Genomic DNA, 25,737 nt, shown 5'->3' with positions numbered 1-25,737 from the left:
ACTCTTTTGCGGTGTGTTTGTTGGGATCCGATGAACTTTGAGTTTATGATCAGATCTATTTCTTTTTATCCATGAAAGTTATTTGAGTTTCTTTGATCTATTATATGCATGATTGCTTATAGCCTCATATTTCTTCTCCGATATTTGGCTTTTGTTCGGCCAACTTGATCTATTTATCTTGCAATGGGAATAGGTGCTTTGTAGTGGGTTCGATCTTACGGTGCTTGATCCCAGTGACAAAAGGGGAACCAACACGTATGTATCGTTGCTACTAAGGATAAAATGATGGGGTCTATTTCTACATAAATAGATCTTGTCTGCATCATGTCATCATTATTATTGCATTACTCTGTTTCTCCATGAACTTAATACGCTAGATGCATGCTGGATAGCGGTTGATGTGTGGAGTAATAGTAGTAGATGCAGGCAGGAGTCGGTCTACTAATCTTGGATGTGATGCCTATATAATGATCACTGCCTGGACATCGTCATGATTATTTGAAGTTCTATCAATTACCCAACAATAATTTGTTCACCCACCGTTTGCTATTTTTCTCGAGAGAAGCCACTAGTGAAACCTACGCCCCCCAGGTCTCTTTCTCTTATTATTTTCCTTTGCGATCTATTTTCCTTTGCTTTTACTTTTAGATCTACTAAACCAAAAATAAAAAAATACCTTGCTGCAATTTATTCTTATTTATTTTATTTGGTGTTCGATCTATCAATCTACTATAATTTATTCACGTCCGTTTTGCCTATCTTGGGCGCCATACCCGAAAGGGATTGACAACCCCTTTTACACGTCGGGTTGCGAGTATTTGTTATTTTTGTGTAGGTGTTGTTTACGTGTTGTTGCTTGGTCCTCCTACTGGTTCTATAACCTTGGTTTCATATCTAAGGGAAATACCTACCGCCGTTGTGCTGCATCATCCCTTCCTCTTTGGGGAAATACCAAAATAGCTTCAAGCCGCTATCAAAAGGAATTTCTGGCGCCGTTGTCGGGGAGGATCATCTACATATACCAGGTTCCTAATCACAAATCTCATCTCCTTGCAATTTATATTATTTTCCATTTGCCTCTCGTTTTCCTCTCCCCCACCACAAAAATTTGCTGTTTTATTCACCCTCCTTTTCGTTCATCATTTTCTCGTCATATCTCTTGTTTGCTTGTGTTGCCATGTGTCTCTTATTTGCTTGCATCTTCGCTTGCTAAAAATCTATTAATATGAATCCTCATCCACTTGCTAATCTTTTTAAAAGATCCAATTATGACGAACTAATTGTTAGTGAATTTAATTCACTAGATTATCTTTATGAAGTTTTGCTTGAGATTTCTGAATCTTAAAACTGTGATGAAGTGTTAAACAAAGAAATTGATGAAGTGATTCATGATAGATTCTTGAATGAAAAGCATGATTGCAGTGATGTTATTATAAATTCTATTAATGTCAATTGTGTTAGTGATATGCAAAACCCCAAGCTTGGGGATGCTTGTTCTGATATGTCTACTACTTATTGCAATGATCATGATTGGGGTGATTCTTCTTATGATCTTGAAAATTTATTTAAGCCTCATGATAAATATGTTTGCAATAATATTGAAAGTGAGTTTGGAAGAGCGTCAACTTTAGGTAAAAGTAATCCCACATATTTGGAGAGTGTTCAATCTTATGAATTTTTTGATAAAAGTGGGCTTGGAGAGGTCATGACTTTATTTGATGATAATCCCACTATTTTGGAAGAGTGTCAACTTTGTATGCATGTGGATCATAAAGAGAATATTTTATGTGATTTTTATATTTTTGAATTTGATTACGATCCTTCATGTATTATGAGAGAGGAAAATTTGGTTGTAGACATTTTCATGTTACTAAAATACCTCTTGTTATGTTCAGATCGTCAATGTTTTATTCCTCTTCTTTGCATATGTTAGATGTTTATTGTCTTGATAATTTTCTTGCCTATAAAATTCCTATGCATAGGAAGTATGTTAGGCTTAAATGTGATTGTTATATGTTTCATGATGCTCTGTTTGTGTTTCAATTATTATCTTTCGTGTGAGCATCGTTGAAATCTTATGCCTAACTAGGGGCATGACACAATAACGCTTGTTGGGAGGCAACCCAATGAATAAAATTTATTTTTGCTTTTTGCTTTCTGTTATTGAGTGATAACACAATTATGATACTGTTATGATTGTGTTTTTTGTGTTTTAATTAGTGTTTGTGCCAAGTAAAGCCTTTAGGATCTTCTTGGGTGATAGTTGTTTGATCTTGCTAAAAAACAGAAACTTTTGCGCTCATGAAAACAATTCTCATTTTTAACCAGAGTGCGATAAAATACTAATTACTTTTGAAGTAGATTAATATACAAATTTCCCATACCGTCCTAATTTTTCAGAGTTTTTGGAGTTACAGAAGTATTCGGAATATCCAGATTGCTACAGACTGTTTTGTTTTTGACAGATTCTGTTTTCTTTGTGTTGTGTGCTTGTTTTGATGATTCTATGGTTTTCTTTGATGAGTTTTTGCCATCAAAAAGTTGGAATACAATAGATATAATGCAAGAACAAAATATGAATTGGTTTGCTACAACACTTATAGTAGTGATTTGTTTTCTTATACTAACGGATCTCACGAAGGCTTTTGTTGAGTTTTGTGTGATTGAAGTTTTCAAGTTTTGGGTTATCTTACAATGGATGAAGTAATAAGGAGTAAGAAGAACCTAAGCTTGGGGATGCCCCGACATCCCAAGCTATTATTCTAAAAGAGAGCAAGCAACTAAGTTGGGGATGCCCCGAGTAGCATCCCCTCTTTCTTCTAACGACCATCGGTGTTTTACTCGAAGCTATATTTTTATTCGTCACATACTATGTGCTTTGCTTGGAGCATCTTGTATGATATGAGTCTTTGCTTGTTCTATTTTGTATTTTTAGTCTTGATCCCTTGCTGGACACACCTATTTGAGAGATCCAAAATTATGTCATGACTTGTTAAAATTGCTCTCTATGCTTCACTTAAATTTTTATGAGCTATGGATTTGCTCTAGTGCTTCACTTATATCTTTTTGAGCACGGTGTTCTTTAGTATTTTTTAAGAAATGCTCTCTTGCTTCACTTCATTTGAGAGTTAGTTAAATTTTCAAGAAATTCTCTCTTGCTTCACTTAATTTAATTTGAGAGAAAGAAATATTATGCCCATGATCTTCACTTATATTTGTTTGAGCTTATCAAAAGAAACACATGAAAATTAGTCCTAAAGTGATAGATATCCAAGTAGGATATAATAAAAACTTTCATGAAGATCACTGGACAAAATAAACTTTATTCTTAGTAATAGTTTTGAGATATGATGATGTGATATGTGAGTCATCTTGATGAGTAATTATGCTTTAGTAAGAACATTGGTGTTAAGGTTTGTGATTCCCTATGCAAGCACGAAAGTCAATAGTCATGCAATGAAATTATATCCTACTTGTGGTGCATTATTCGGTGTTAATTATGCTTAATGCTCGCTTATGAGATTATTCATTTCTTGGTTGGTCGCTTCTCAATGTTTTGCTAGCCTCCATTTTGCACTAAGTATGATCACTACTTGTGCATCCAAAATCCTTTAAACCAGTTTTGCCACATGATTCCACTATATCTACCTATATGTGGTATTCTGTTGCCATTCTAAGCAAATTTGTATGTGCCATCTCTAATATTCAAAATAGATTTCTCTTTTGTGTGCTCCTACCGCTTGCGAGGCGGTGAGGGGTGGCTAATATTTTCCATGCTAGATGTGTTATTCTCACGATGAGTGTTTATTCACTTGTCATTGCACGAGAGTAAGGCAAAGGTATTAGGTATGCCCAGTCCCAAAATGAAAAATGCATTTACTTTATGTTGTCAAATAATAAATTCCTTGGAAAGTGTTGGTATGGAAGGCACCCGTGGATATGGTTAGCCATGGAAAATGAAAGTATGGTGGAAAAAGGAATAAACTTTATTTTCTGTTTGGAAACTCCTATGATATATCTAGCATGGAAAGTGTTGGGAACACTAAGTCGTTTTTGTTGGTGGGAAAAGTATGCCTCTCAAAATGTTTCTATCTCTCAATTTTCGCTTTGAGATCTCGCACCTCTACAAATCCCTACTTCCCTATGCGAAGGGCCTTTCATTTACTTTATGCAATTTTTATTTTTTGAATTTGAGCCTCCACCTTCTCTTATAAAGCACCAAGTAGGGGGCACTATGATCGTACTTGAGGAAGGAAATATTCCCTAGCGGCAATAATAAAGTTGTTATTTTATATTTCCTTATATCATGATAAATGTTTATTATTCATGCTAGAATTGTATTAACCGGAAACGTGATACATGTGTGGATACATAGACAAAACAATGTGTCCCTAGTAAGCATCTACTAGACTAGCTCGTAAATCAAAGATGGTTAAGTTTCCTAACCATAGACATGTGTTGTCATTTGATGAACGGGATCACATCATTAGGAGAATGATGTGATGGACAAGACCCATCCATTAGCATAGCATATTGATCGTACAGTTTTATTGCTATTGCTTTCTTCATGTCAAATACATATTCATTCGACTACGAGATTATGTAACTCCCGGATACCGGAGGAATACCTTGTGTGCTATCAAACATCACAATGTAACTGGGTGATTATAAAGATGCTCTAAAGGTATCTCCGAAGGTGTTTGTTGGGATGGCATAGATCAAGATTAGGATTTGTCACTACGAGTATCGGAGAGGTATCTCTGGGCCCTCTCAGTAATGCACATCATAATAAGCCTTGCAAGCAATGTGACTAATGAGTTAGTTGCGGGATGATGTATTACAGAACAAGTAAAGTGACTTGCCGGTAACGAGATTGAACTAGGTATGAAGATACCGACTATCGAATCTCGGGCAAGTAACATACCGATGACAAAGGGAATAACGAATGTTGTCATTTTGGTACGACCAATAAAGATCTTTGTAGAATATGTGGGAACCAATATGAGCATCCAGGTTCCGCTATTGGTTATTGACCGGAGAGGTGTCTCGGTCATGTCAACATAGTTCTCGAACCTAAAGGGTCCGCACGCTTAACGTTCGATGATGATTTTGTATTATATGGGTTATGTGATTTGGTGACTTAATGTTGTTAGGAGTCCCAGATGAGATCACGGACATGACGAGGAGTCTCGAAATGGTCGAGAGGTAAAGATTCATATATAGGACAATAGTACTCGGACACCGGAAGTGTTCTTTGGGTACCGGGTATGTATCGGGTCACCGGAAGGGGTTCCGGGCAACCCCCGGCAAGCTATATGGGCCTAATGGGCCAAGAGTTGGGAAAGAGCTGGTGCGCCCCCTAACGGCTGAATAGGAGGATAAGGAAAGGAAGGGAAGGGAGAAGGAAAGGGGAGGATTCGTGTTGGGGAACGCAGTATTTCAAAAAGTTTACCTACGATCACGCAAGATCTACCTAGGAGATGCATGGCAACGAGAGGGGAGAGTGTGTCTACGTACCCTCGTAGACCGAAAGCGGAAGCGTTTAGTAAAGCGGTTGATGTAGTCGAACGTCTTCGTGATCCAACCGATCCAAGTACCGAACGCACGACACCTCCGTGATCTGCACACGTTCAGCTCGGTGACGACCCTCGAACTCTTGATCCAGTTGAGGCTGAGGGAGAGTTTCGTCAGCACGACGGCGTGGTGATGGTGATGATGAAGTTACCGACGCAGGGCTTCGCCTAAGCACTACGACAATATGACCGAGGTGAAAAACTATGGAGGGGGGCACCGCACACGGCTAAGACAAATCTTGGAGTGCATTTGGGGTGCCCCCTTGCCCACGTATATAAAGGAGGGGGGAAGAGGAGGCCGGCCTAGGAGAGGCGTGCTTATAGGGGGAGTCGAACTAGGATTCCCAATCCTAGTTGGAGTCCCCTTCCTTTTCCAAGAGGGGAGAGAGGGAAGGAGTAGGAGAGGGAGAAGGAAAGAGAGGGGGCGCCACCCCTCCCTAGTCCAATTCGGACTTGCCATGGGGGGGGGTGTGACGCCACCCCTTGAGGCCCTTCTCTCCTTTCCCGTATGGCCCATTAAGGCATACTACTTCCCCCGGCGAATTCCCGTAACTCTCCGGTACTCCGAAAAATACCCGAATCACTCGTAACCTTTCCGATGTCCGAATATAGCCTTCCAATATATAGATCTTTACGTCTCGACCATTTCGAGACTCCTCGTCATGTCCGTGATCTCACCCGGGACTCTGAACAACCTTCAGTACATCAAATCACATAACTCATAATACAAATCGTCATCGAACATTAAGCATGCGGACCCTACTGGTTCGAGAACTATGTAGACATGACCGAGACACATCTCTGGTCAATAACCAATAGCGGAACCTGGATGCTCATATTGGCTCCTACATATTCTACGAAGATCTTTATCAGTCAAACCGCATAACAACATACGTTGTTCCCTTTGTCATCGGTATGTTACTTGCCCGAGATTCGATCGTCGGTATCCTCATATCTAGTTCAACCTCGTTACCAGCAAGTCTCTTTACCTGATCCGTAATGCATCGTCCCGTAACTAACTCTTTAGTCACATTGCTTGCAAGGCTTATAGTGATGAGAATTACCGAGAGGGCCCAGAGATACCTCTCCGACAATCGGGGTGACAAATCCTAATCTCGATCTATGCCAACTCAACAAACACCATCGGAGACAGTTGTAGAGCATCTTTATAGTCACCCAGTTACGTTGTGATGTTTTGTAGCACAGTAAGTGTTCATACGGTATTCGGGAGTTGCATAATCTCAGTCATAGGAACATGTATAAGTCATGAAGAAAGCAATAGCAACAAATTAAACGATCATAGTGCTAAGCTAACGGATGGGTCTTGTCCATCACATCATTCTATAATGATGTGATCTCGTTCATCAAATGACAACACATGTCTATGGCTAGGAAACTTAACCATCTTAGATTAACGAGCTAGTTAAGTAGAGGCATACTAGGGACACCCTGTTTGTCTATGTATTCACACATGTATCAAGTTTCCGGTTAATACAATTCTAGCATGAATAATAAACATTTATCATGATATAAGGAAAGATAAATAACAAATTTATTATTGCCTCTAGGGGATATTTCCTTCAGTCTCACACTTGCACTAGAGTCAATAATCTAGTTCACATCGTCATGTGATTTAACACCAATAGTTCACATCTTTATGTGATTAGTTCACATCTCCATGTGACTAATACCCAAAAGGTTTACTAGAGTCAATTATCAAGTTCACATCGCTATGTGATTAACACCCAAAGAGTGATCATATTTTGCTTGTGAGAGAAATTTAGTCAATGGGTCTGCCACATTCAGATCGTATGTATTTTGCAAAATTTTCTATGTCTGCAATGCTCTGCACGGAGCTATTCTAGCTAATTTCTCCCACTTTCAATATGTATCCAGATTGAGACTCAGAGTCATCCAGATAGGTGTCAAAACTTGCATCGGCGTAACTCTTTAGGAAGAACTTTTTGTCACCTCCATAACCAAGAAACATATCCTTATTCCACTAAGGATAATTTTTACCGATGTCCAGTGATCCACTCTAGGATCACTATTGTACCCTCTTGCCAAACTCTTGGTGAGGTACACAATAGGTCTGGTACACAACATAGCATACTTTATAGAACCTATGGCTGAGGCATAGTGTAGGACCGAAAGTATGTCTAGAGGGGGGGGGGTGATTAGACTACTTGACCAAATAAAAACTTATCCTTTTCCCAATTTTAGTTCTTGACAGATTTTAGCAACTTTGGACAAGTCAAGCAATCTTAACACAATTCAAGCAAGCATGCAAAGAGTATATGAGCAGCGGAAAGTAAAGCATGCAATTTGCAAGAATGTAAAGGGAAGGGTTTGGAGGATTCAAACTCAATAGGAGACACGGATGTTTTTGTCGTGGTTCCGATAGGTGGTGCTATCGTACATCCACGTTGATGGAGATTTCAACCCACGAAGGGTAACGGCTGCGCGAGTCCACAGAGGGCTCCACCCACGAAGGGTCCACGAAGAAGCAACCTTGTCTATCCCACCATGGCCGTCGCCCACGAAGGACTTGCCTCACTAGCGGTAGATCTTCACGAAGTAGGCATTCTCCTTGCCCTTACAAACTCATTGGTTCAACTCCACAATCTTGTCGGAGGCTCCCAAGTGACACCTAGCCAATCTAGGAGACACCACTCTCCAAGAAGCAACAAATGGTGTGTTGATGATGAACTCCTTGCTCTTGTGCTTCAAATGATAGTCTCCCCAACACTCAACTCTCTCTCACAGGATATGGATTTGGTGGAAAGAAGATTTGAGTGTAAAGAAACTTGGGAAGGCTAGAGATCAAGATTCATATGGTAAGAATGGAATATCTTGGCCTCAACACAAGTGTAGGTGGTTCTCTCTCAGAAAATGTAAGTTGGAAGTGTAGGTTCGTTTTGATGGCTCTCTCCACGAATGAAGAGGTGGTGGAGGGATATATATAGCCTCCACACAAAATCTAACCGTTACACACAACTTGCCAATCTCGGTGGGACCGAATAGTTAAACTCGGTCGGACCGACTCAGCAAAGTTAGTGACCGTTAGGGTTTGGTGGGACTGACATGCAACTCGGTAGGACCAATATGATTAGGGTTAGGGCATAACGTAATCTCGGTGAGACCGATTACACAAACTCGGTGAGACCGATTTTGGTAATAAGCTAACCAGAGAGTTGGTCAGGTAAACTCGGTGTGACCAATCGCTCATTTCTGTGAGACCAAAACGTTATGGAGGGGAAACAGAGAGTTTACATTGCAATCTCGGTGGGACCGATCGCTCATCTCGGTAAGACCGAAATGTTACGAAGGGAAACAGAGAGATTACAATCCCATCTTGCTGAGACTGAGATCCCTATCGGTGAGACCGATTTGCCTAGGGTTTGTGGCAGTGGCTATGACATTTGAACTCGGTGGCGCCGGATAGAAAGAGTCGGTGGGGCCGAGTTTGACTTTTGGTTTAGGTCATATGTGGATGTGAGAAAGTATTTGAGGGTTTTGGAGCATATCACTAAGCATTTTGAGAAAGAGCCTCATTAAGAAACACCTCATCCCTCCTTGATAGTATTGGCTTTTCCTATAGACTCAATGTGATCTTGGATCACATAAATAGAAAATGTAGAGTCTTGAACCAATCCTTTTGTCCTTATCATTTTGAGGGGTCCACTTTTCTTATCCATGCTATGCCAAACATTGAGCTTTCCTGAGATATTAATCTTGAAATGGCATTAGCTCAATGAGTCATATGTTGTTAGGAATTACCAAAACCACCTAGGTATAGTTGCACTTTCAATCTCCCCCTTTTTGGTAATTGATGTCAACATATAGATCAAAGCTTAGACAAATGATAATAAGAATGAAAAACATTGTCCCTTTGAGAAGTATGTGAAAAGCAAGAGCTCCCCCTAAATTTGTGCATAGTTTAAGATTTGCTTTGGACTGCAAATGCACAATGAGTTTGGATCATGGGTTACTCTTCCAAGTCACATACATCTTGGTGGAGCGCTCAAAATGATAATAATTAAATACATGCACTCATCACCAAGCAAAGTGAATGATCATATATGGGGATATAAAAGGATAATGTCATCCAACAAGCATTAAGGTAGCAAATGATCAAACACATGATCATCCAAGTATCACACACAAGCATAAAGTATCTCAAACAAGCAAATAAACAAAGTTCAACCACCAAACAATAAGAGAGAATAAAAAGCAACACTCTCTCTCGAAGCCTATGATCTATACATTTTCTCCCCCTTTGGCAACAAGTTACCAAAAAGTTCATAAAAATGCATAGTGCTAGATCGACTCTCAGGCTTGGTCTTCAGGTGGTGGTGTAGATAAAACTCCGAGGACGAAGGCATCCGTTGATGTAGATGGTGCTGGTGGAGTGGGTGCTGGAGCTGATGGCACTGAAGTTGTAGCTGGTGCAGATGAAGTTGCTCTGGTGTCTGTAACAGGCACTGCAGCAGATTTCTGTCCTCTGGGCACTCTAGCAAAAGCATCAGCGGTAGACTTGCCCTTCTTCTCCTGCACTTCATCCTGAAGTTGCTCAATAACTTACTGGATCTCAGTGACCTTCACATCTAAGTCATAGAACTTCTGCTCCATGATCCTCTCCAAGCTCTCCTGGTTTTGAGTCAGGGTGGCCAATCCCTTCTCAATCCTCAGAGTGGAGGCAATCAAGTAGCCAAGCTGATCTTGCTTGCTCTTCAGAAGATACTGAGATGCCTCATCAGTGGTTGGCATCTTTGTAGCCTTTTCAGCCCTTTCCTTCTCCCTCTTTTCTTGTGCGTGCACAGAAGATGGTTCATTTTCATCCATCACCATAGTGTTGTCCTCAAAGTCCGGGTAGATGGGCATGTGTTCCTTGTCCAAGATATATGTGCCAGTGCCCATCTTGGAGTTGATTAGCTCCTAGATCTATGGGGCATACCCCCAACTTCTTGTAACGCCCCCAGTGCCATGCTACAGTAATCCCGTGTTAATGGTACCACATCATCACCCTTACGGTTGCTAATCCTCACTTGCATTCAAACACTACTCAAATTCAAATTCAAATTAAAGTCCAAATTCAAATTTCTCAAACATGCAAACTAAAATGTTCATAGGGTGGAAAATAATCCTTGGATATTTGTCATGTTGGAACCAACCTCTTTTGAATTCCCAAAATGCCTCTGGGAATTAATGTTAGGTCCAGGAGCAATTAAATTGGCCTTTTCAGTTTCTAAAAATGGTTAGGCAACTCATTTTGACCCCAAACTTTTTGTGCCACTCTTATCTTTTGTGTTAGATTTATGTGCAAAGTTCTGTTCAAAGCAAAAATCATTTGGTGGCCCAACTTGATGCAAAACAGTAGCAGAAAATACAAAATAGCAAAGAGTTAAAAAAAACTAAAGTCAAGGTGCACTTTGGCCCAACACCCCACACTGAAGCCCAGCCCACCGCTAGGTTGTCCCCTTCCTCTGTTCATCGGGCGCTTGTGGACGCAGGGCGACCGTACACGGCGCTGATGGCCACGGGGCGGCCATCCACGCCCCCTGGCGCCCTACAAGATCGCAATCTCACTCCTCCCGAACCCTAGCTCAATTCCCCTTCTCTCCCTCACGCCACTGTCTTCTCCCCAACGCGAATCCCAACGGTGGTCGCCGTGCCCGCATCGATCCCGCAGCCACCGGCCACCCCGAGCTACGCCACGGCGTCCAGGCGGTCCGCCGTTGTCGTCTCCTTCCTCTACGCCCCTCAGCTCATCTCTAGACCGCCGCCAGTGTTCGCCATCGGGATCCACCCCACGCACAGACACCACGACCTCGCTGCCGATCCACTGTCCTTCGACCCCTCCGGCTTCATCAAGCCCTCCACGAGCTTCGCTATGAGCTACGCCTCTGATTCCCTCTCATTCCCGCTCCGTTCCGCCTCCGTAACCCGCCCCCTCGAGTCGTTGTCATAGTCGCCGTCCCTGAGCTTGTCCGAGCTCCGGCGTATGCGTACGCGTATGTGTGTGCCATTGCCCTCTGTCTCTGCTAGCTGCTGCAGTAGTCACACTCCTGCTCCTCTCGTCGCTGCTGCTTGTTCCTACTGCCGTTTGTTGCTGCGCTCGCCTGCTGCTCTACTTCGCTGCTTCTGCTAAGGCTGCTACACATACTGCTGCTGCCCGCACGCGGCGGCTTGCTGCCGTCGCTGGTGGCTGCTCGCCTGGCCGTGTCCCCGCGCGCGTGCCCGCACCCGGCCCGCGCCTGCCCGCAGTCGCCTACGCCTGCAAGCGCGCATTAACGCTACTCTGTTGTTGTTGTACTGATGGCCTATTGCTAGTACTGTAGCTAGTGCTAGCTAGCTTTTCAAATTTTACACTGACTAACCCTTTGGACAACCCCTAAACTATGGCAAAGCAAATGTTAACATGAGTAAAAAAAGTATTAGTAGAAAGTATACGAGGAAAACTCCATTTTATCCCACTGGACCCAATACTTTCAATGTATGGATTAAATCCTATGAAAATCGCAAAGTGGTATGTTCTGTTAACTGAAAAACCAAAAAACAGTTTTATTTTCATAGCTACTTTAGTGCTCTTGTTGTTCAAGCAAATGAACTCTAATATGGATGTAATTGGTACTAACATGTAGATCACAGAAAAGTACTCAAAATTGATATAAGGCACTAACTCATCGGATGTACAGAACAATAGTTGTAGTCTTTTGAAAACAGCCAAGTGACATTTAAAACAACTGTCGAATTCTCAGACTTAGCAAAATTTCAGGGATTTCTAGAATATTGGTTAAAACTTTAGAAATTCATATAAAATAAACCGTAGCTCGGATGAAAAAGTTTTATACATGAAAGTTGCTCAGAATGACGAGGCGAATCCGAATACACAGTCCGTTCGTCTTTCACGCGTCTCTAGCATAGCGAACCTGCAACCGCCCCCCTCCGGTTCATCTGTCCGAAATTGCCAAACTTCGGGAAAACATTCCCGGTTGTTTTCCCCCTTCACCTATATTGTGTAGCCATACGTTAGGTCACACCCGGCACATCTTATTGCCATGTTATGCTTTGTGGTGCTATGTTGCTTTATATTTACTGTTTCTTCCCCCTCTTCTCTCTGGTAGACCCCGAGACCGATGTTGCCCCTGTGATCGACTATGTCGACGACGACCCCTCCTTGCCAGAGCAACCAGGCAAGCAAAACCCCCTTGAGCATTCCGATATCGCCCATTTCTTTCCCTCTCATTCTTGCATTAGAACTGCTACTGCTTTTTGTATGATCCTACTCTGATGCATAGCCTGTTGTTGTTACCTACTTTCATACCTTACCTGCTTATCCTAAACTGCTTAGTATAGGTTGGTTAGAGATCCATCAGTGACCCCACCTTGTCCCAGTTGCCTCGCTTTATGTTCGATGACTCGATCAACGTGATCGACGTCCAGGCCCCAACACCGCACATCACCCCCTAGTTGTACGGCACTATAGAGTTACTATCGAGTGCCGAGGGTGAACCTCATACATCACTCCTGATGAGATCTCTGTAGTGTAGCTATGCGGTCGTGATCATCGAGGGTGATTTCCTCCTTAACCACTTCCATTACGGCTTTGTCGTGCAACCCCTCAAGTGTGAACCTCGAGGGTGAATCCTTTTACGTTCACCTTGATGATAACATCGAGTGGAATTCTCCTGGGGTGATTCCTCGGGTTTTCCCCTTGGTGTTAGACACACAATTACTATGGTTACTATGACTTTGCACTGAGCCATGTTACTAAAGATGGGTTGGCCCTGAGGGGTACCCGCGCGAGCTTAATTGCGAGTGATGTGGAGTCAGGTTGACCTGGAAGGTGCCCGCGAGATACTTACGAGGCGTGGCCGGGCATTCTTAGCCCTTGCCGCAAGTACTCGAGCCGGGGCGATGGGGTCACATTGATCGTGAGTCTCTGCTCGTTACCGCGTGCTCCTAATCCACTACGGTTTGGATATTTGATCCGAGGGGCCTCTAGCCTGATAGCACTAACCATCACGTGGGCATAGTATGGGCGTTCTGCATCGTATACATCAGCCGAAGCTTAATAGACGTCAGCGACTGAGCGGCGCGCGCCGGGTTGGACTGGTAAGCACCTACCTTTTTGAAGGAGGTAGCTAGGTCTGCTCACCGGCCGCCCACGCAACGTGCAGGAGTTCCCGGGGCGATGACCCAAGACCCCTGGGGGCATAGGTTTAGTCCGGCGTGTTGACCTCTCTATTAAGCCTAGGTCGGGCTGCGGCGTATTGTTTGGCCGAGGCCGGGCATGACCCAGGAAAGTGTGTCCGGCCGGAGTTAATCGAGCATGGTGGGTAAGTTGGTGCACCCCTGCAGGGAAAAAACATCTATCGATAGCCTGTCCTACGGCAACGGACACTTGGAGTTGTATCCCGATCGATGCAACTAGAACTGGATACTGATGATGAGAACTAGATGGTGATGAGATTTGGATGGTGGTGATAACTAGATAGTATGGCTCTAGGATTGCTTTCTCGCAGGGAGTCGAGAAAGGATCTCTGGCCGAGGTTGATGACACTACTACTACTTTACTTTATGCTACTCTACTTCCTCTTGTTGCTGCAAGATGGTGGTTTTCAGAAGATGCTAGTCTTCGATAGGACTAGGCCTTCTCTCTATTCTGGCATTTCTGCAGCCCAGTCCACATATACAACCTTCCTTTGATAATGCTGCATATGTAGTATAGATCCTTGCTTGATGAGTACTTCGGATGAGTACTCATGGTTGCTTTGCTCCCTCTTTTTCCCCTTTTCCTTTATTTCTGGATGTTGCAACCAGATGCTGGAGCCCAGGATCCAGACGACACCACTGATGATTACTACTACACTGAGGGTGCCTACTACTACGTGGAGGCCACCGACAACCAGGAGTAGTTAGGAGGCTCCCAGGGAGGAGGCCTTGCCTTTTCGATCGATGTTGTTTTTGTGCTAGCCTTCTTAAGGCAAACTTGTTTGACTTATGTCTGTACTCAGATATTGTTGCTTCCGCTGACTCTTGTGTATTCGAGCTTATGTACTCGAGCCCTCGAGGCCCCTGGCTTGTAATATAAAGCTTGTTTTATTTTTAACTTGTGTCTAGAGTTGTGTTGTGATATCTTCCCATGAGTCCCTGATCTTGATCGTACACATTTGTGTGTATGATTAGTGTACGATTGAATCGGGGGCGTCACAAGTTGGTATCAGAGCCGACTGCATGTAGGTAGCCCCCTTCCAACTCCTTGGCCGAAGTTGAGTCTAGTCAGTGAAAACTGTTTTACTAACATGGATGTGTGGCTTATGGCCCCACGTCGCCATTGGGTGGTATTAGGATCTTTTACTCCTCGTCTATACTCTGGGACTCTGATCTCTCTTCTATTCGGGTTAAATGAATTTTGCTAACTCTAACATTAGGATCTTGTGATCACTTCCACCTGGAGAGCCCCTTATTGTTGATTACCGCCTGCTGCACTAGAAGATTCCGAAGACACCCCATGTTGTGCTCTCGAGACTATGTGCCATCGTTTTTGCAATTCACTTCCACCGATAAATCCCTATGGATAACCACGTACACTTGCCATTCATACAATCATTCCTCGTTGATCTTGTTATTACAAGATACCCAGAAATTCTCTCTATTATTCTTAGAATACTTTGTGCCTACTGCCTTGCAGTTATTGCCACATGAATACCCCCTACGGATAATTCCTCGCACTTACCGAGTATCTGTTCTTTCTCCGTTGTTCATGTGTTTCACCAAAGTCTTTGAAATACTATTTGATCTTTCGAAAATCCTCAATAGCCTGTTGTTCTTGAAATTCTTACTTGCATTATGGTCAATCCCATAAGTATACTAATCTTATTGGCATCATTTGTCACTATCATTTTTGAGTCCCTTGATTCAAAAAGTTGTGAATGTTCACAATCATCAGTCGAATCCTAGGATTATCCTTCTGGCTCAGACGCCATTTGGATATGAGCTGGTTCTTGCCTGCTACGTCTTGAGCTTGCGTTGGATTTCTCCGAAGAGGAAAGGATGATGCAGTAGAGTGGCGTAAGTATTTCCCTCAGTTTTTGAGAACCACGGTATCAATCCAGTAGGGGACCACGCTCAAGTCCCTCGTACATGCACAAAATGATAGCTACTCGCAACCAACGCGATTAGGGGTTGTCAATCCCTTCAGGTCACTTACGAGAGTGAGATCTGATAGATATAATATTTTTGGTATTTTTGGTATAAAGATGCAAAGTGAAAAGTAAAGGCAAAGTAAAAGCAAAGCAAGATTAAAGTGATGGAGATTGATATGATGAGAATAGACCCGGGGGCCATAGGTTTCACTAGTGGCTTCTCTCAAGAGCATAAGTATTCTACGGTGGGTGAACAAATTACTGTTGAGCAATTGACAGAATTGAGCATAGTTATGAGAATATCTAGGCATGATCATGTATATAGGCATCACGTCCGTGACAAGTAGACCGAAACGATTCTGCATATACTACTATTACTCCACTCATCAACCGCTATCCAGCATGCATCTGGAGTATTAAGTTAAAAACAGAGTAATGCTTTAAGCAAGATGACATGATGTAGAGAGATAAATTCATGCAATATGAAATAAACCCCATCTTGTTATCCTCGATGGCAACGATGCAATACGTGCCTTGCTGCCCCTTCTGTCACTGGGAAAGGACACCGCAAGATCAACCCAAAGCTAAGCACTTCTCGCATGGCAAGAACTACCAATCTAGTCGGCCAAACCAAATGGATAATTCGAAGAGACTTGCAGAGATAACCAATCATACGTAAAAGAATTCAGAGAAGATTCAAATATTATTCATAGATAGACTTGATCATAAACCCACAATTCATCCATCTCAACAAACACACCGCAAAAAGAAGATTACATCGAATAGATCTCCACAAGAGAGGGGGAGAACTTTGTATTGAGATTCAAAGAGAGAGAAGAAGCCATCTAGCTACTAACTATGGACCCGAAGGTCTGAGGTAAACTACTCACACTTCATCGGAGAGGCTATGATGATGTAGAAGCCCTCCGTGATGACGGCTCTCTTCCAGCGGAGCTCCGGAACAGGCCCCAAGATGGGATCTCGTGGATACCGAAAGTTGCGGTGGTGGAATTAGGTTTTTGGTTCCTGTTTTGATTGTTTGGGGATACGTAGGTATATATAGGAGGAAGGAGTACGTCGGTGGAGCTCCGAGGGGCCCACGAGGCAGGGGGCGTGCCCTGGGGGGCGCGCCCCCCACCCTCGTGACCGCCTCTTTTGTTCCTTGGAGCAGGGTCCAAGTCTCCTGGATCACGTTTGGTGAGAAAATCACATTCCCGAAAGTTTTATTCCGTTTGGACTCCGTTTGATATTCCGTTTCTTCGAAACACTGAAATAGGCAAAAAACAGCAATTCTGGGTTGGGCCTCCGGTTAATAGGTTAGTCCCAAAAGTAATATAAAAGTGGAAAATAAAGCCCAATATAGTCCAAAACAGTAGATAATATAGCATGGAGCAATCAAAAATTATAGATACGTTGGAGACATATCAGGCATCCCCAAGCTTAATTCCTGCTCGTCCTCGAGTAGGTAAATGATAAAAAGAGAATTTTTGATGCAGAGTGCTACTTGGCATAATTTCAATGTAAATCTTCTTAATTGTGATATGAATATTCAGACATAGAAAGATTGAAGACAAAAGTTTATATTGACATAAAAATAATAATACTTCAAGCATACTAACAAAGCAATTATGTCTTCTCAAAATAACATGGACAAAGAAAGTTATCCCTACAAAATCATATAGTCTGGATATGCTCTATCTTCACAACACAAAATATTTAAATCATGCACAACCCCGATGACAAGCCAAGCAATTGTTTCATACTCTAACTTTTTCAAAACTTTTTCAATCTTCACGCAATACATGAGCGTGAGCCATGGACATAGCACTATAGGTGGAATAGAATGGTGGTTGTGGAGAAGACAAAAAGAGGGGAAGATAGTCTCACATCAACTAGGCATATCAACGGGCTATGGAGATGCCCATCAATAGATATCAATGTGAGTGAGTAGGGATTGCCATGCAACGGATGCACTAGAGCTATAAGTATATGAAAGCTCAAAAAGAAACTAAGTGGGTGTGCATCCAACTTGCTTGCTCATGAAGACCTAGGGCAATTTGAGGAAGCCCATCATTGGAATATACAAGCCAAGTTCTATAATGAAAGATTCCCACTAGTATATGAAAGTGATAACATGAGAGACTCTCTACTATGAAGATCATGGTGCTACTTTGAAGCACAAGTGTGGTAAAAGGATAGTAACATTGTCCCTTCTCTCTTTTTCTCTTATTTTTTTATTTTAAATTTTTTTATTTGGGCCTTTTATTTTTATTTTTTATGGCCTCTTTTTTTATTTGGGCTTCTTTGGCCTCTTTTATTTATTTTTCGTCCGGAGTCTCATCCCGACTTGTGAGGGAATCATAGTCTCCATCATTCTTTCCTCACTGGGACAATGCTCTAATAATGATGATCATCACACTTTTATTTTTCTTACAACTCAACAATTACAACTCGATACTTAGAACAAAATATGACTCTATATGAATGCCTCCGACGGTGTACCGGGATATGCAATGAATCAAGAGTGACATGTATGAAAGAATTATGAACGGTGGCTTTGCCACAAATACGATGTCAACTACATGATCATGCTAGCAATATGACAATGATGGAGTGTGTCATAATAAACGGAACGGTGGAAAGTTGCATGGCAATATATCTCGGAATGGCTATGGAAATGCCATAATAGGTAGGTATGGTGGCTGTTTTGAGGAAGGTATATGGTGGGTGTATGATACCAGCGAAAGGTGCGCGGTATTAGAGAGGCTAGCAAAGGTGGAAGGGTGAGAGTGCGTATAATCCATGGACTCAACATTAGTCATAAAGAACTCATATACTTATTGCAAAAATCTAGAAGTTATCAAAGCAAAGTATTACGCGCATGCTCCTAGGGGGATATATTGGTAGGAAAAGACCATCGCTCGTCCCCGACCGCCGCTCATAAGTAAGACAATCAATAAACAAATCATGCTCCGACTTCATCACATAACGGTTCACCATACGTGCATGCTACGGGAATCACAAGCTTCAACACAAGTATTCTTTAAATTCACAACTACTCAACTAGCATGACTTTAATATTATCACCTCCATATCTCAAAACAATTATCATGCTTCAATCTTTTCTTAGTATTCAACACACTCAAAAGAAAGTTTCACAAATCTTGAATACCAAGCATATTATTATTAAGCAAATTACCATGCTATTAAGAGACTCTCAAAATAATTTAAGTGAAGCATGAGAGATCAATAGTTTCTTTAAAACAAATCCACCACCGTGCTCTAGAAGATCTAAGTGAAGCATATAGAGCAAAATTACATAGCTCAAAAGATATAAGTGAAGCACATAGAGCAAAACTACTTAGCTCAAAAGATATAAGTGAAGCACATAGAGTATTCTATCAAATTTCAATTCATGTATGGCTCTCTCAAAAGGTGTGTACAGCAAGGATGATTGTGGCATACTAACAAACAAAGACACAAATAATACAAGACGCTCCAAACAAAGCACATATCATGTTGGTGAATAAAAATATAACTCCAAGTAAAGTTACCGATAGAAGTAGATGAAAGAGGGGATGCCTTTCGGGGCATCCCCAAGCTTTGGCTTTTAGGTGTCCTTAGATTATCTTGGGGGTGCCATGGGCATCCCCACTCTTAGGCTCTTGCCACTCCTTGTTCCATAATCCATCAAATCCTTACCCAAAACTTGAAAACTTCACAACACAAAACTTAAGGCAGAAAACTCGTGAGCTCCGTTAGCGAAAGAAAACAAAAGACCACTTCAAGGTACTGTAATGAACTCATTATTTATTTATATTGGTGTTAAACCTACTGTATTCCAACTTCTCTATGGATTATAAACTATTTTAGTAGCCATAGATTCATCAAAATAAGCAAACAACACACGAAAAACAGAATCTGTCAAAAACAGAACAGTCTGTAGTAATCTGTAGCTAGCGCAAGATATGGAACCCCAAAAATTATAAAATAAATTTCTGGACGTGAGGAATTTATCTATTAATCATCTGCAAAAAGAATTAACTAAATATCTCTCCCCAAATAAAAATGACAGCAGTTCTTGTGAGCGCTAAAGTTTCTGTTTTTTACAGCAAGTTCAACAAGACTTTCCCCAAGTCTTCCCAACGGTTCTACTTGGCACAAACACTAATTAAACACACAAAAAAACACAAACAAAACAGAGGCTAGATAATTTATTTATTACTAAACAGGAGCAAAAATCAAGGAATAAAAATAAAATTGGGTTGCCTCCCAACAAGCGCTATCGTTTAACGCCCCTAGCTAGGCATAAAAGCGAGGATAGATCTAGGTATTGCCATCTTTGGTAGGCAATCCATAAGTGGCTCTCATGATAGTTTCATATGGAAATTTTATCACACCAACCGTTCTAAGGAAAGGTCTACCAAGAATAATAGGGCAAGAAGGATTGCAATCTATATCAAGAACAATGAAATCTACGGGCACATAATTCCTATTTGCAACAATAAGAACATCATTAATTCTTCCCATAGGTTTCTTAATAGTAGAATCCGCAAGATGCAAGTTTAGAGAGTAATCATCAAAATTACGGAAATCTAGCATATCACACAAAGTTTTGGGGATAGTGGAGACACTAGCACCCAAATCACACAAAGCATAAAACTCATGATCTTTAATTTTAATTTTAATAGTTGGTTCCCACTCATCATAGAGTTTTGTAGGGATAGAAACTTTCAACTCAAGTTTTTATTCATAAGATTGCATCAAGGCATCAACAATATGTTCGGTGAAGGATTTATTTTGACTATAAGCATGTGGAGAATTTAGCACGGATTGCAACAAGGAAATACAATCAATTAAAGAGAAACTTTCATAATTAAATTCCTTGAAATCCAATATAGTGGGTTTAGCAACATCTAGATTTTTATTTCTTTCAATCCCACTTTCATCAATTTCATCACAAAGATCTTGTGACGCCCCAAGACTGGATCTTCAGACGCCTTCCAGGGTTTTCAGGTTTCGTCTTGTGATTTGTTTGGTTCGTTGCATCATGTGCATTGCATCATGTCATCATGCCTTCATCTCATAAGTCTTTTGCGTCTCAACTAAATAAACCGTATGGATCTTCGATCCATTTAAACCGAGGGAATTCACATGGTGATTCTCTTTATAACATATCCTCCCGATATTAGGGAGCTATATTAAATATCCCTTGGAATCACCCATCACACAATTGCATTACTCTTCAACTCTTCTTGTATCCGACTTAACCTCATATATTTTTCCTTGTCATCTCTCTCTCAAGCCATACCCATGCATCATCCCTCTCACTTCCTTCTTCTTTCATGTCTTTGCAAGTGACCTTATTCCTCCTCCATTAATGTTCATCTTTTCCCTATAAATCTTGCCTTTTTTCCTACACCCTCTCTGTCAGATTTCATCCCATTCGAAGTTGTTTTCGTCAGGTTCAAAAATGATTGAAGTTTGAGAATAATTCAAACTCTAATTATTTTTCTACCTTCTAAAAGTGCCAGAGCAATTTATTCAAACCCTACATAAATCCAGGGTTCCAGATATATTTTTATATATCTCATATTCCTAACCAAAACCCCTGGTTTTTCCCCTTTTGTTGGTTGTTTAATTATATAAATAATAAATTTAAGATAGGGAAGATTTTGGAAAGGAGAGGGAGCCCAGCTGCAGCCTCAGGCCGGCCGGCCCAAGGCCTCCCATGCCAGCCCACTTGCAGCTAACCCTAGCCTACCACTCGATCCTCAACTCCCTCTCGTCCTCATCCACCGCCGCCTCTCCCTTTGTCCCTTTCCCCCGATCCACTTCTCTCCCTCGCGCTACACCCCAGCGCCCCATCTCCCTCCGCTCGTTTTTCTCCCTTGCCGCCACTCTCATGCACGCATCGCACCAGGGGCCCGATCCCATCTCCCCTAGCCCGCGCTATACCTCCCTCTTCTCCACGTCCGCTGCGCCGCCCAGGGTCTCCTTCGGCGTCGGCCTCCTGCGTCGCCGGTCTGCCTCCCCTTCCTTGCCGGAGCAAGCTCATGGTCCGCCACCATGCTCCAGCGCCGCCTCGAGCTCATCTTCCTCGACCTCCATGCTGTCCCGCAACTCCCTCGCCCTGCTCGATCTGGACGCGGGATCCCGAGCGCCTCGACCCGCTGCCTGCTTGCCGGAGCAGCAACAGCAGCCCCATGTGCTGCCCGGGCCTCCCCTGCATCCTCCTCACCGCTGAACCGGCCTCCCCTCCATCTCCTCTGCGCCCATGGGCCTTGACGCCCTTGTTGTTGCGGCTGCTAGACCACCACGGCGCCATCAGGAAGACTATGGCCACCACCGAGAACCCCCGGACCTGTCAAGACGTGCACACAGAGACCCAAATCAGGAGACTACCGATGGCCCTCCAAGTTCAACAATCGTCGACATCGGAGTACCACTACTTCAACAGGTGTACAACTACGTGGTTTTGCTGAGTACCCCTTCGGATTCGTCGAGTTCGACTACCCCGGAAGAACCAGAGCGCTAAGTACCACTACCTTCGTCTTCGGAATCGCTAAGAATGTCAAGTTCCTCCACGACGCCCTACGCCTAAAACGATCACCGAACCGGAAACAACGCCAAGTACTAGGTCAACGAGGACCGACAAATTCGCCTTCCGTCGTCTCCGAAATCGCCAAGTACCACGACGATACGAGAACAACTGCCGTCGACGTGCATTTTGCCAAGTACCACTACCGTCGTCCCTCGAAGACTCCATGGACGTCAAGTTTCTCGCCGTGCCCCTGAACATCTACGGAAACTTGTGAGACTAAGAACCGTGAACGTGTACCGATGACCCTCAAGTTCGTCCACGATTGCTATGTACCATTACCATCGACGCGAACCACTACTTCCACTATGGCATGAGTACAACTACTACCACTACGAACGTGGCGAGAACATCTACTTCCTCTACTTGCACCGAACCGATACGCTTCGAAACGCACGCTTCGAAGGTATAACCCCAAGACGACCGTCCGACAACGTTTGCATGTGTTGTATGAGTTGCACCCTATGTTTGCACCGTGCCCGAGTTGTCACTTGCTCGGTCCTCCTCTTCTGCCGCTAATTCGTGGGGAACCCGGTTACCGGGATCACCCCACCATCTTGCACGACATGCTCCCGCACACTTCCCCTTTGCATCGGTATCTCAATCGAGTTACCGGAAACCAATATGTTGTCGTGGCATCACTTTCGGATTCGTTGTCGTGGCACCCCTTTCGTTTCCGTCACGATGACAAATGCCTCATATCTATCATGTCAACATTTTCATAAATATTGCATGAACTTGAACATGTCATCTGCATCATGTTAACAACTTTAAGATGTTTAAAATTGTTGTTGCATTAAATTGTTAATGCATATGGGGATTTACCGGATTTGTTGTTGGTTATATCCGGCCTCATTTAAATTGTTAGATGGTATATTTTTGTTATGGTTCACCTCTTGCCATGTTAACCAACATTTAATATTGTTGAGTACCTAACCGAGAGTGAACTAAATAATTGATGTGGTGTTCCGTCAATATGCAACTCGTTGCATATTGAGCTCCATTTAACTTGTAGAGTTATTTGTGCACTTTGCCATGCCATGTATCATTAAACCGGACATGCATCATACTTGGTTGTGCATCATGCAATGATTATGTGGTGGTTGTTTACTATGTTGTGTGCTTCTTTCCGGTGTTTGCTTCTTCGGGTTGGTTTCGGTAACGTCGCGTTTGTGAGGACCCGTTCGACTACATCCGTTTGTCTTCTTCATGGACTCGTTCTTCTTCCTTGTGGAATTTCAGGCAAGATGACCATACCCTCGAAATCACTTCTATCTTTGCTTGCTAGTTGCTCGCTCTTTTGCTATGCCTATGCTGCGATACCTACCACTTGCTTATCATGCCTCCCATATTGTTGAACCAAGCCTCTAACCCACCTTGTCCTAGCAAACCGTTGTTTGGCTATGTTACCGCTTTGCTCAGCCCCTCTTATAGCGTTGTTAGTTGCAGGTGAAGATTGGAGCTTGTTCCATGTTTGGAACATGGATATTTTGTTGGGATATCACAATATCTCTTATTTAATTAATGCATCTATATACTTGGTAAAGGGTGGAAGGCTCGGCCTTATGCCTGGTGTTTTGTTCCACTCTTGCCGCCCTAGTTTCCGTCATATCGGTGTTATGTTCCCGGATTTTGTGTTCCTTACGTGGTTGGGTTATAATGGGAACCCCTTGACAGTTCGTTTTGAATAAAACTCCTCCAGCAAGGCCCAACCTTGGTTTTACCATTCGCCACCTAGCCTTTTTCCCTTGGGAGTCGCGCATCCCGGGGGTCATCTTTATTTTTAAACCCCCGGGCCAGTGCTTGTCTAAGTGTTGGTCCAACCCAGAGCACCGTGTGGGGCCGTCCCTTGGAAACTTGGGTTACGTTGGCTCCCGTACGCTTAGCTTATCCGGTGTGCCCTGAGAACGAGATATGTGCAGCTCCTATCGGGATTTGTCGGCACAACGGGTGGTCTTGCTGGACTTGTTTTACCATTGTCGAGGATGTCTTGTAACCGGGATTCAGAGCCTGATCGGGTCTTCCCGCTAGAAGGAATATCCTTCGTTGACCGTGAGAGCTTGTGATGGGCTAAGTTGGGACTCCCCTGCAGGGTTTTGAACTTCCGAAATCCATGCCCACGGTTATGGGCAGATGGGAATTTGTTAATGTCCGGTTGTAGAAAACCTGAAGTTGACCTTAATTAAAATACATCAACCGCGTGTGTTACCGTGATGGTCTCTTCTCGGCGGAGTCCGGGAAGTGAACACGGTGTTCGAGTTATGCTTGACGTAGGTTGTTCTAGGATCACTTCTTGATCATAGTTGTTCGACCGTGTTTTTGCCTTCTCTTCTCGCTCTCTTTTGCGAATAAGTTAGCCACCATATATGCTAGTCGCTTGCTGCAGCTCCACCTCACACCTTTTACCCTTCCTATAAGCTTAAATAGTCTTGATCGCGAGGGTGCGAGATTGCTGAGTCCCCGTGACTCACAGATACTTCCAAAACCAGTTTGCAGGTGCCGATGTTACCGAGCAGGTGACACAACCAAGCTCAAGGAGGAGCTCGATGAAGATCTTGTCCTTTGTGTCGTTTCGTGCTAGTTGATCAGTAGTGGAGCCCAGTTGGGGTCGATCGGGGATCTGTGTAGCTTTTGGGGTAGTCTTCTTTTATTTGGGTTCCGTAGTCGGACCTTGATTGTATCTGGTTGATGTAATGCTTTATTCATGTATTGGGTGAAGTGGCGATTTTAAGCCAACTATGTATCTCTTTCCCTTATGTATTACATGGGTTGTGTGAAGATTACCTCACTTGCGACATTGCTTTCAATGCGGTTATGCCTCGAAGTCGTGCTTCGACACGTGGGAGATATAGCCGCATCGAGGGCGTTACAAGTTGGTAATAAGAGCCTTCCCCGACCTTAGGAGCCCCCCTGCTTGATCGAACTACCAGCCGTTGTTGAGTCTAGAAAAAAAAATGTTTTGAGTCATTTAGGAATTATATATCAGAGAGTTTAGGAATTCTTTTTACTCCTCAGTCCCTTCATCGCTCTGGTAACGCATCCTGACATAGAGTTTTGACTCTTCTCTTCTCAAATTTCACTAAAAAAAATTTTAGGATCACGCGGGTATTTTGGAATCGTTCCGATCGATTTGTGACGTGAACATTGTTCTTGGTGCCTCCTATCATTTAGGGGTTATGGCAGTGTCCCGGGGAGTTGAGCTCCGAGGTGTTGTCGTCACAATTTTATCGTTGCAGTTCCGGAATACCTGAGTTTAGTTCGCCGACATCGAAAATCTCTTTTATGCAGTTGTTGGTGAGATAACCTTGACGCCACCCAGTACTGGGGCGGGAGTTCGGGAGTATTGCCATAACTTGTATAACAGATGCTTTTCGAAGGTTGAGGTAGACGATTTCCGAAGGTTTCTTGGTTA

Source organism: Triticum urartu, chromosome 1A, assembly GCF_056163025.1.
Source record: "Triticum urartu cultivar PI428250 chromosome 1A, HENAU_Tu73, whole genome shotgun sequence".
In the NCBI taxonomy this organism is placed as follows: domain Eukaryota; kingdom Viridiplantae; phylum Streptophyta; class Magnoliopsida; order Poales; family Poaceae; genus Triticum; species Triticum urartu.
The sequence above is the reverse complement of the archived record's forward strand: the minus strand, read 5'-3'. Positions refer to the sequence as shown.